We start from the raw sequence: 12,480 nt of genomic DNA, 5'->3' as shown, positions 1-12,480 counted from the left end.
AAATACTGCAGAAGTCACATTGTAACCTGAATATTATTGTGAGCATAGTCTTAAAAGATATTACGGTATCAAAACTGTGCCTTTTCACATTCATTTTATGCCAGGGACGAGGAACCTCTGCCCCTCCACATGTTGTTGGATTACAGCTGGGGATGATGGGGGTTGGGAGTCCTATAAAATCTGGAGGGCCGACTTCCGGGAAGGGTGACTTAGCCTGTGCCTGCTTTTGAGACGGGCTCCTGCCTCAAAAGAAGCTTATTCAGATATATCAGTCAGTTTTTTCTTTTTTTTTTTTGACTGATTAAACTTCTCCCGGGTAGGGAGAAACGAAGAGATTAACCTCAAAGCCTATTTTTGTTGGGACGACCAGATCTCATTAATTTATGGGACGAGGTCCAGCCGACGAAGGTGGGACGGATTTTCAACAGCAAGCTCTATCTGTTAAAGCGAACGTTCATCTTATCTTCTAAGAGAGAACGCACTAACAGGCAAGCACCCTTCTTTCTATATTTTTCTTTTACTTGACTTAAATTGTTGCTGTTTAAAAGAGATTTGCCAGATTGATCGGTTTTTGACATCTCACTGGGGAGCCATAACTTCTCTCTGCTACGCACTAATTAATAGCTTATCTCTGTTTTTGTTGCAAAAAGCTGTCCTGGATTTGCATTCTAAAGATATACACAGAAGAGGGATTTCTATTCCAGATTTTTATTTTGAAAAATATTATACTGTTTTGAGACTACTCTCTTTTTGGTCTATTTTATTTTGACGAATCTGTTTCTTGACGATTGCCATTAATTGTTTCGATCCTGGGAACTGCATTTTGTTTACTTAACTATTGGAGAGATAAGGCTGTCTGCTCTGTTTATACTGTGATGTCACCAAGTTTGGAGTATTAACCCAATTGTTGCTGAAATAAGAAGTGGTTTTCCTATATTTTTCTTTTAAAATGGCAATTAAGAAAGTGGCTGAAAATCTGGAAATAACTATGTTTCAGAAAATAATGGATGAGATTGAGATAACGAAAATTGAATTGAGTAAAATGAAGCAGGAGATTAAAGATATAAGGGTCCCTGTGAGAGAGGTGACCCTGGAAGGGGTCCCTGTGAGAGAGGAGACCCCGGAGATTGGAACAGGGGTCCCTGTGAGAGAGGAGACCCTGGAGACTGGAATAGGGGTCCCTGTGAGAGAGGAGATCCCGGAGATTGGAACCAACGTGGAACAGGAACAAGATTTGGAGTCTATGGACTTTAGAAATAAAATCTATTGTTTGGAACTCAATGTTATCTCTGAAGAAATTAATGAAGATTCTAGAGATAAAGTTATCAATGGCATGGATAATCTTCTGGACTGGAATGATGTGATGGAGCCCAATATAGAGAAAATCTATGGAATTAACTGCAGCCATGTGACAATGGAAAAACTTTTAAGAGATGACCCAGTGTATTTTGAAAAAAAGAACAGAGATATGATTTTACAGCAGTATTTCAGCAACCTATTCAGAATGGATGGCAAGAAAATATTTGGGATAGAGGTAATTCCCATCAGACTCTTACTATATGACTATGGCTTTGACAGCAAGATTATTATGGAATACTGATAATGGAAGATTGGATATTGAAATTACTGGACTTAACAAGACTACTGAAGATGGAAGATGGAAAATAGAACTAATAGAGATAATAGAACAATGGCTACTGAAATTATTGAACCTAACAGATTCTGATGTGATGGATTAATTGAAATGTTTATTTTGACTATGGTTATGACAATAAGATTATCATAATTAGTAATGAGATGGATTAATCGATATGCTTATCTGGAAAAAAAAAATTGATAGATATATTTCTTAAAGAATTGAAACCTCTCTTTGACTTTTTGTGGAAAGAATAAAGTAATGTTTATGAGATTTGATGATTAAGTAAGATAACTACTGGAGGAAAGTGATTTTATAATATGACTTAAGAGACAGGATTGTTATATATTATAGACTTATAACTGATTTGATCTTTGACAAATGGGAAGTCAATATTTTACTCTTTATTTTTTATTTTTGTTTTTTTTTTCTTTTTTTCTTTTTGTTTAACTATTTTTGATTTTGTTTTTTGTCTTTGAATGTTTTATGATTTTGTCTTGTATGTTTTATGAAAATCTGAATAAAAATTATTGGAAAAAAAAAAAAAAAATCTGGAGGGCCAAAGTTTCCCCATCCCTGGTTTATGCTCTGGAACCTGATTATAGATTTCCACCATATACAGAATCTGAGCTTAGAATTATGTCCTGTATATATGTGTGTGTTTGTGTGTGTGGTATGTGTATGCATGCATGCAAGAGAAGGGGAGCATGCATGTGGAGTGTGGGGTAATTACACCCACTCCTGACATGCAGACCAGGGGTGAATGTGGTCCTCAGGTCAAAAAAGGTTACCTGCCCCTCGCCTAGTCAGCCATGAAACATAGTGGATTAGTTACACATTTATGCACAGTCATGGACACTGTAATAAGTTTGGGGTTAGACTAAGTGGGTTGGGGTAGCTCTAACCCTGTGTTTATAGCTGTAAGATTGGATTCTACAGAAAACGAGACTGATAAAGAGGTCAAACTGGATGGACAGACTTAACCTGGTAGATACCTTATGTTGGGAGAAGGGGTTTCTGTATAACTAAAGAGTTGGCCAAGCACAAGTGATTAATTGTCACATAAACTAAAAGCTGAGGACCATTCTGGAAGAAAGCAGAAGAGGGCATGCCTTTCCCTCCCCTTCCAGAGTAGGCCCCAATACCAGGCAGGATCGCAATGTGCATGGCAGCTGAAGGACAGTGGAGGGCAGAACCATTCATGCAGGTGATGTCATCCTGGCTAGTGAGTGTGAGAGAGAACAACAGCCAGACAGTCTTCAGACTGGTGCTGGAAAGACCCAAAGGCCTGATTTGCTCTGTGTTGTAATCCAAAGGAATGGCTTTGGTGCTCCTTGTGATGTTCCTATATATTAGTGTATATATGGTAAGTGCTGGTTGTTTAGAGTATACATGGTAAGTAGTGAAAGAGGAGGGGGAGTGAATGGGCAATAGAATGCTTGATGATTGGCTGAATGTTTAAAATGGCTGACAGTATAAATGAAAGGATGACAGGTAAATCTGGGTGAATGTGAGGTGGTGAATTGTGGAATCTGGGGGGAGAAGAGAAAGAGTGGATTGCTTGGTGGGGTTTAGAGAGTTGTTTACCAGGAGGGAGGTGGAGTTCGGATTAGTATTGAGTAAAACCATATGCTTATGTGCCTTAAGAAGAAATCTTGTTAATCTTGTTAGCTTTGTTATCTGTAATAAATACTTAATTTGGTTTACCAAAGGCCTGATCCTTGGCTGGGGTTTCACAGACCAGAAGGGAGGGTAAGGTAATGACCAAGGCTGAAGGGGAACTGTAACAAATGGTGGCAGCGGTGAAGAGAATAACAATACCAGTATTCAGAGTCTCTGGGAATACTAGTATTGGGACGTTACTGGTGGTTGCCTAGCAGGGGGATCTGTTGAGATCTGTGCTAGAGTGGGGAGAGAAACCATAAGAGAGAGCGGTCCGGGCTGGTGGAGTCCCTGGTGGTGCCTAGAGACAGGCAGTAACCACGAGCAGGTAGGAACCTGACAGGGAGAGCCAGGGAAGGACGCCTCACACTCCTCCCCCCCCCGAGACCCAACAAGGGAGAAAGATCTGTTGGAGTGTTAATGCTATGAACTTTCCATCTTACACTTATGCGTAAATATATCTTATACCATAGAAAACACCATCAGTAACCTTCATTTCAAGGAAACCAAACCCAAGGTATATGCTGAGACCCCTGAAATTTCTCATTGCTTGGAGACTGAGGTGTGCTTAAGAATACCATGTCCACCTGTGCGTATAGGATTGGAGACTATTTTTCTTTATAATTAACTCACTGCCTACTTTCATATATAAGGTAATTTGTATTCCTTTGGGCTGGGGAAGAACTGGAAGTTAAAGATGGCCAGCTCACTCATATAGATCCCTTCAGAATACTGTGGCTGGTTACATCTGTTCAGGTTAGTTGGCACCCTACCTGTATGCAGTCAGGTGAAGATCCTAGCTACACTGTTTAAGGTTCAAGTCTCATTTTTGTATACTCAAACTGATCCTTCTGACATTACTAAAATGCACATTTAAAATCATTTTTGGTAGCTTTTTTAGATACAAATATGCATGTATATCCATATATAACCAATATGAAAATGTAATGTTTTAAATGACATTGGTATGCTGCACAAGAGTGAAGGTACTATATATGTTATAATATCTCTATTAATACAATAACACATTTTACTGGTAATATATTTTTAGAAGAAAATGCATTGTGCCTGAGACTCTTCTTTCTTGAAATGAAGTAAATCTATTCATTTCAGTTATGTAAATTCAAGTTAAGGGATAAAAGAAATGAGTCAATAAGACTTCTCATCAACCAGTAGTGGTTGATGAAAAGTGTACTTTGTTAATGCGTCATATCAATGCAGGTATTGTACCAGACTACCCTCATTTCCTGAAAGGTCTTTTAGTCTTTTCCTGTGTGCACTTGACTTTTCAACAGTATCCACTATGCTAATGCATTAAATTTGACCTGGAAAATGCCACAACGAAAATAATATGGTTGTCTTGCTATAGAAGGAAAACAGATTTAAAAAAAAAGACAAAGGAGAGAAGAACGTCAGAATAAAATGTTAATTAATAGACTCTGAATACATGTGTCACTGAATGAACTTGAAGTATTATGGGCTGTATACCTGAACATAATTTCAATTGAATTGTATAATTGAAGTGTTATGGGCTCCCTGAAATATAATCCCTGACATGCTTACTGATACTTTGAGGAAACTAGACCTGAAAATATTGGGATAGTCTTCATATGAGGTAATGAATTAAAACAATGCACATTTAGCCATGGGCTCATATGTGCCTGTGTTGAGAAATGCTACTCCTATCCAGTTCAATTTGATACTTTCTGCTCTCAGAAAAGGTGATTGGTACTGTCACCCACCAACACACATCTGTTGTTACTGGATGGTATTGCCTTGAGACCCACTCAGCACCAATCTGTGCAAGTACTTCCTCGTCCTGCAAGGATAAGGTATTGGAAGTCTGCTTCTGTAAACCCATCACAATTGTTAGCTTAGAATAAATGAAGTTTGCCACCCAGGGCTCCTTCTGGGAGAAAGGGCAGGATATAAATTTAATAAATAAATAAAATATTTTGTGGTACTGTTAAAGGCAGTAGCAACATTACCACTGACTGTAAGAATATTAGAACTTCAATGAGTTTGTCTTCCCCGCAACTTCATTTCAGTCTTCCCTTGATACAGAGGCAAAGACAATGATTAAAACAGTGCAGACAGGATGCAGTTATATATTAAGCTCAGTATGGGTCCCAACATATTTTAGGTGCATAGTTCTTTGCCATGAGAAGCAATGTTCCTTTACAGAATTACACAGCCACAAGAGTGGCTGTACACTATAGTCCGCAATGTTAAATTGAAAATACCCCCCATGCCATTCTGATTCTTCCCATAAGCTCATTTCAAAACAAAACCTTACAAAACCTATAGTCCTAAACTCAGAAACGCTTGCTTAACAACCCTCTCAATTTTCATGGTGATACACAAAACAATCAGAGAGAATCGAGAGTTCAAAGTGTAAAAAGAGAGAGAGAGAAATCAGACCCCTTTTGGACTTTTTTCTGTCAGAGTTCTCATAATCAGTTGAAATTAGTTAAAAATCAGCCATGTTCACAAAGTACCTGTAATCCTATTACTCACCCTGCCCCATACTCTGAGCTTCATCTTCTGCAGTTTAAAAGTTAAACAATGCCTGGTTGATTTTTAATTAATTTAAGAAATTTTGGCTTGAACTTGATAATGTCGGGCATGTGTTCTAAAAGCCAGACTCGAAGCTGCTGGGCTTGCCTAATCAGGGGGCCACACTCACACCAGACTTTGATTTCACATGAGACAGTCATGGCTTCCCCCAGAGAATCCTGGGAAGTGTAGTTTGTGAAGGGTGCTGAGAGGAGACTCTAATTCCCTTAACAGATCTCCAGTGGCCAGAGTGGCTTAACAGTCAGCTGCTCTGATTGAAGCTCTGTGAGAGGAACAGGGCATCTCCTAGCAACTCTCAGCACTCTTCACTAACTACACTTTCCAGGATTCTTTGGGAGAAGTCATGACAGTCTAAAGCGTAATAAATGTCTGGTGTGGATGTGGCCAGACAGCTTTGGTTTAAATTTGGGAGGGAGGCTACATGTGCCTGCTGTAGAATAAAAAGGTGGAGGAAACCCTGAAAAACAATGGTACTGTTCACAGTGTTTTCCTTTTGGAAAGGGGCTTCCCCTCTGCCCAATGCTCACCCACCCAATCTCCTCCCTTCCCCTTCCCTTCCTTCCCTCCTCCCCCTCCCCCTCCCCCTCCCCCCCAGGTCAGTTTCACCTATCCTAAGCATGAATGCACAGGAGTAAATCCCACTGGATTCAAAAAGCATGCAAATAATCAAACCTGCCCTCCCATCCTCCTATCGCCTCCCTCTTGCCCCTTCTCTCTCCCTTCCTTCACATCCCTTCCCCTCCCCCATCTCCTTCCAATCCCCTCCTTCCCTCTCCCCCTCCTCCTCCACCCTTCGCCCTCCCCCATGGTCATTTTTACCTATCCTAGGACTACGACCTGGGAGACCACGGGCTCGTTCACATTGGGACTTACTATGACTGTTAAATTTGCTGAGTTTACATGATGTTTCAGCCCACGGGAAGGGAAGTCGCTGCTTTCTCCCTGAAATCCGAAGAAAATCAATCAAATTTTAATTCGAAGAGGGAAGGAAAAACCATCTGTGCTTCGTATCTCTAGGGGCTTGTAGACGCTTAGCTCCGATGCTTTGGTGAGTCCACGCCCACACTTCCTCCCTTTGTTTTTGTTTTTTTACTCTGGAACAAACTGAGCATGCTTGGTTGCCAAGGTACCAGAGGAAGAGATAGTTTGACCTTAAGAGGACGTGGTCATTAGGAAGCTGTGAGATTAACCCTTCCCCTTCAATGTGAACGCAAAACAGCAGATTGAGGGCTCATATAAGGTAAGAAATGTGAACCTTTAAACTCCATCGCGATGAGAAAAGCTTTGCCTTTAAAACAGAGTTCAGCTCCAGTGTGAACCAGCCCCAGGTTTCAAATCCACACACAGCCATGAAGCTCACTGGGGTGACTTTGGGCCAGTCACAGCCTCTCAGCCTCAGAGGAAGGCAATGGTAACCCCCCTCTGAATACCGCTTATTCATAGGGTCGCCATAAGTTGGAATCAACTTGAAGGCAGTCCATTTCATTTTCAAGCATGATTGCATGGGTGTAAATGCCATTGAACTCAATAAGAATGCAAATGATCAAACCTGCCCTCCCCTCTTCCTCCCTCCTATCACCTCCCTTTTGCCCCTCCTTCCCCCTCCCTTCACCCCTCCCCCTCCCCTTCCAATCCCCTCCTTCCCCCTCCCACTCCTTTTGCTCCCCTCCCTTCTTCCTTGCCTCTGCTCTCTCCTCCCTCTCCTCCTCCCCCATGGTCAGTTTTACCTATCCTAGCCATGATTGCACAGGAGTAAATCCCATTGAACAATAAGCATGCACATGATCAGACCTGCTTTCCCCATCCTTCCTGTCTCCTCTCCCTTCCTCCTCCCCTCTTCCTTCTTCCTACTCCCCTGCCCACTCCAGGATTCCCATGGTCAGTTTTACATATCCTAAGCATGATTGCACGGGAAGAAATCCCACTGAACCTAATAAACATGCAAATGATCAAACCTGCCTTCTTCCTCCCCCTCCTGCCTGCTCTCCTCCTCCTCCTTCCCTCTGCTCTCCTCCTCCTCCTTCCCTCTGCCCTTCCTCCCCTCCCTCCTCCTCCTCCTCCCCTCCCCTCCCCATCCCCTGTGGTCAGTTTCACTTATCCTAAGCATGACTGCAGAGGATTAAATCCCACTGAACTCAATAAGCATGCAAATGATCAATCCATTCTCAGCAAACTTGCACAGGATCCCATTTCTTACCTCCCAGACTAAAAAGCAGGGAAATTCACTAATAGGCAAAAAAACCTTGTGGTTTAAGAATGTACCTATAGCCAACAGATATTTCTATCAAACTTTAAAAAGCAGGGAAATTGGGCAGCTATAATGAATGCACCAGGGGAGCAGGAGACCTGACCTCCTCTCTGAGATATTGTACTGCCCTACAAATTTCTCAAAATGCAAACACAATTTGGGTTGGTCTTTCTCAGTCCAATCCACTTTCTGTGTAGCATGGAAGAATTTGGGAACATTTTACTGACCTCAGATGACTATGTTTGGTTTTATCATACTCTGCAATTGCTGTTGCTATATCACTAGTTAGTGATTTGTTCTGTTGCTATGAAATAAAGACCTACCTATTTCTCTATGCGTTGCTGCACTGCTTTTTCACTGCTTCCTGCTTCTCTGTTTAAGGAAACAGATGGTTAATGTATTCTCTCAAGCAATCTTCAACATTTATTCATGCTGATAATTATGTTTGTTCTAGAGGCCAGTAAAATATTCCCCTCTTTAGAGTTACATTCTCAGCATTTTTGTGACGTCCTAGAAAGATTGTGTTGCCTGCAAACTCATACACTGTAATTTCACATGTTAAAATCACGTTCAGTCATGTGTACTGTGACACCCTTCCCTGGTTCTCCCTGTCAGGTTCCTACCTGCTTGTGGCTACTACCTTTCACTAGGCACCACCAGGGACTCCACCAGTCCGGACTGTCCTTTTTTATGGTTTCTCTCTCCGCTCTAGCACAGATCTCACTAGATCCCTCTGCTAGGCAGCACCACCAGTCACGTCCTATAACCAATACTCCCAGAGACTTTGCCTGAGTCTCTCTCTATCTGGTTACTTTTGTGACTGCGTGCTTATGCTGTTCCCAACCCCTTTGTATCTATATAGATAGAGGAGGTGCGCCTGGTGCCGACATTGTTATCCTTTCGGTGCCAGGTTAAAACCTTCCTCTTTTCAAAAGCATTTTAATTTAAGTTAACCTGATTTTCATATCTGTTGTACTGATTTTAGATTGTTCTTATTTTATATGTTCTTATTGTATTATATTGTGTATTTTATTGTATTCTCTGTGTTCACCGCCCAGAGAGCTATTGCTAGTCGGGCGATATAAAAGTCTAATAAATAAATAAATAAATAAATAAATAAATAAATAAATAAATAATAATTTGACCAGCAGAGTGTTCCTCATTCCAAGGCACAGGAAAGGTGACCCACAGGAATCATCCATCCCCACCCCCATGCTCATAACATTATGTAACAGCTTGACTGATCTCTCCCAACAGTGTCAAGGTAATTTGATGCTTTGCAGAATAAAGATGGTCAACTTGCCGTGAAATCCTATGCATGTGTATTCAGATGAAAACCCAGCTGAGTTCAATGGGAATTACAATCATAAGTATATACAAGAGTGCAGTCTAAATTCTTATTTCTCTTGCTAAAATTTGCAATGAAACACAATGCCTTGGTTCCATCCACATTGGCTTATATTAGTGAAAGAAGATACAAAAATGTTTCCTTTGAAGCAACTGCACACCCTGACAACTCCCAATTTTTGCTAGACATGAACCAAACTTTTTCTGATAAAATGTCTGAGAGACTCCTTTTTATCATCCTTCCACTCCTCTAGAAAAAAGGACACACACTGCAGAAATTTCTCCAAATATTCTCCAACATTTCTTTTTTGTTGTGGTGGTGGTCACCATCCCCTCTCCTCCATGCCCCAGAATAACACTAGGTTTAGGACATAGCGGAGGATTCAAAATGATGCCCAGCAAAACCAAAAAAGGAAAAAACAAAGTTGTGCCATTGCCACTGAATAAAGTGAGGATTAGCCACTCTACGGGAGTTCTGCCTTCCAGGTCCAATCTTCTTCTACTACTGGGTATTTTTAGTGTGTTAACATTCAGAAAACATGTTCACCTGTGCTCGGAGATTCTGGAAGTGCTTATTTCAATCTCTTTAATCCAATTTGAAGTTGTAATTACTGTGCAAATGACACCCTTGGTGTCAGCTCTTCACTGAGACAGCAGTGTCAGTGGGGGTGCAGGCAGGGCTGGAGATTCCTTGGTAATTGCCAGGCCGTAAGTCCTCAGCCGGCAGCTTGGCTATAAATCTGCCAGGCTAGCAACGAGGAAGCAAGATAAGGGCAGGGTCCGTTCAAAGCTTACGTGCCAAGCCAGAAATCCAGAAGAGACGTCAGTGAAGGTCCGGGTCTAGTTTGCCGAGAGATCAGTCCAAGTCAAGGTTCAGGGGATAGGAAGTCACACAGTGCCTGACACTGTAGTCAGCAACAAGCTGAAGCCAAGGTTTGACTTTTAAGGAGCAGGTTTGTCAGCAGGTGTGAGCCATCAGCGTTTTGGCCTTAAGTGGACAGGCCTGCCCCTCTTCTGCCTGACCTTCTACTGTCTACGTTCTGCAGATGAGGGGGGGGTATCCTGTTCACTGGCTGCGTCTGGCTGAAGGGCTTCAACTGTGTCTGGGGTGCTCTGCAGCTGAGGGGGAGAAGGAGCTGGGTTCTCAGGAGTTTCCTCCATTTCTCCTTCTGGGTCTGCTGCTTCTGGGTCTGTTGCTGTTACTCCAGAGTCATCCTCGTCTGATGAGTCCTGTGACGGGGCCATGACACTTGGGAATGCAGAATTTGAGGAAATCAGAGACTATTCAGCTGCTCTCTTGCCATTTAAGAACTATATAGTGTTTATTTTGCTTTTTAGAAGAAAGGATTGTGAACCAGGAACTGATATGTGGTTAAGAAATGTGTTTTACTTCCTGGAGCCTGTTCTCGTTTGGTAAATACAGGGCCTTAAAAAGAGGATTCTCTAGAGTAGCTTTAAGGGGATTGAAGAGAGAGAGAGAGAGCATACACTAACTTTTATACTTTCAGCTAGAGAGCAGAAACTGAAATGATATATTTTGCTGCCCTTTTTTCTTTTAGAAAATAGTTTCACAAGGGAAAAGAAGGATACAAATGATATCATACTGAAGCCTCCTTTTACTTCACATTTGTCAATGGTTGTCATTGAATAAAGAAAATTTATAGTGGTTCTATACAGTGCTATTACAAGCTGTCATAAAGGCCCTGAAAAGAAAGGGATTTTGAAGTATCAGAGGAATCATATTGCACCAATTGATAGTGGAGAAACAAATGTTTAACTTTACACAGCTATTTTAAATACCATTTTTTCACCTAGTTTTTGTTCTCTTCCACCTCCACTTCCTCAAAAACATTGCATAAAAGTTCTGCATCACTGAAAATTCTGATAGAACTTAAAACTATGGACCCTGCCCCCCCAGTAAACAATTTCTGCTTTACTAATCATCGGTTTTGTTTAACGTAAATTTGCCCATCAATGTGATAAGACTCATTTTTTCTAATTTGGTCAGGTGTACCAAAAGGAGAGCCTAGATGTAAGTTGCTCATCTTATCTCACTTCTGTTGTACAGAAAACTAATTCAGCAATTTGTAATCATCAGTAATTGTTCTTGAGTGCCCTCAGTATTGATTTTTTTTTTCATATTCTAGACCATTTTCTTCCACTTTGTATGGACTAATTGATGGGGTATTAGACAGACACATGAGAGATCCCAGGTCAATTTCTAGTTCAACAACCTATTGTTATTGGGAAGCAACAGCTTTCAGCAACTTACCTGTCACTTTCTGTTTTCAGCATATGGTTTCCCCATGCCCTCTTGGCTTTTGTACGAATGTCTTTAATGGCCAAGCTGCCATTAAATAGAACGGGCTGCAAAGCACATAACAGTATTTTCATACTGTTATAGGACTAGGGGGTCACCTGGCTGGACATGCCCCTCCCGATCCTTGGGGGAAGAGGTAGTTTTGTGTTTTAGTCTGGTGTGGACTTTGAGCTGGAAAAGATACAGAGAAGCTTGCTTTCTGTGCTCAATCCAAGAGCTTGGCTTCGGAGAGCCTCCCTGGAAGCCTAACAGGGAAGCAAGATATGTTGGAGTGTTAATGGTGTGAATCCCTTCCATCTTATGCTCAGATTGCATATATGTGTAAATAAAACCATATATCATAAAGATACCACAATACATGGTAGAAGCGCACCGAAGCAGGTATGGATTTTAAAAGCAATTTCGGGGTTTTGTCGCATCGATTTAATCCGGAGTTAAAGGCAAAAGCAGCTGAATGTACTCACGTTGGGGGGAAAAGTCATGCAAACGGTCAAAATTAAAAAGATCCACAAAAGACATCAGATCCGAATTATACTGGCATCTGATCAGGCCCAGTATTGGAAGATGAGACTCCCAGGTCAGAAGGCACTCACCGAGCTACTGGGGAAGAACCACGGACAAGTACGAGTAGAGCTGTGACAAATGTCGCAGCTGGGTCAAAGCCGAAAGGAAGCCCAGAGGCTGATGTGC

The sequence above is a fragment of the Rhineura floridana genome, chromosome 4, assembly GCF_030035675.1.
Source record: "Rhineura floridana isolate rRhiFlo1 chromosome 4, rRhiFlo1.hap2, whole genome shotgun sequence".
Taxonomy (NCBI): Eukaryota; Metazoa; Chordata; class Lepidosauria; order Squamata; family Rhineuridae; genus Rhineura; species Rhineura floridana.
Note: the sequence above shows the minus strand (reverse complement) of the source record.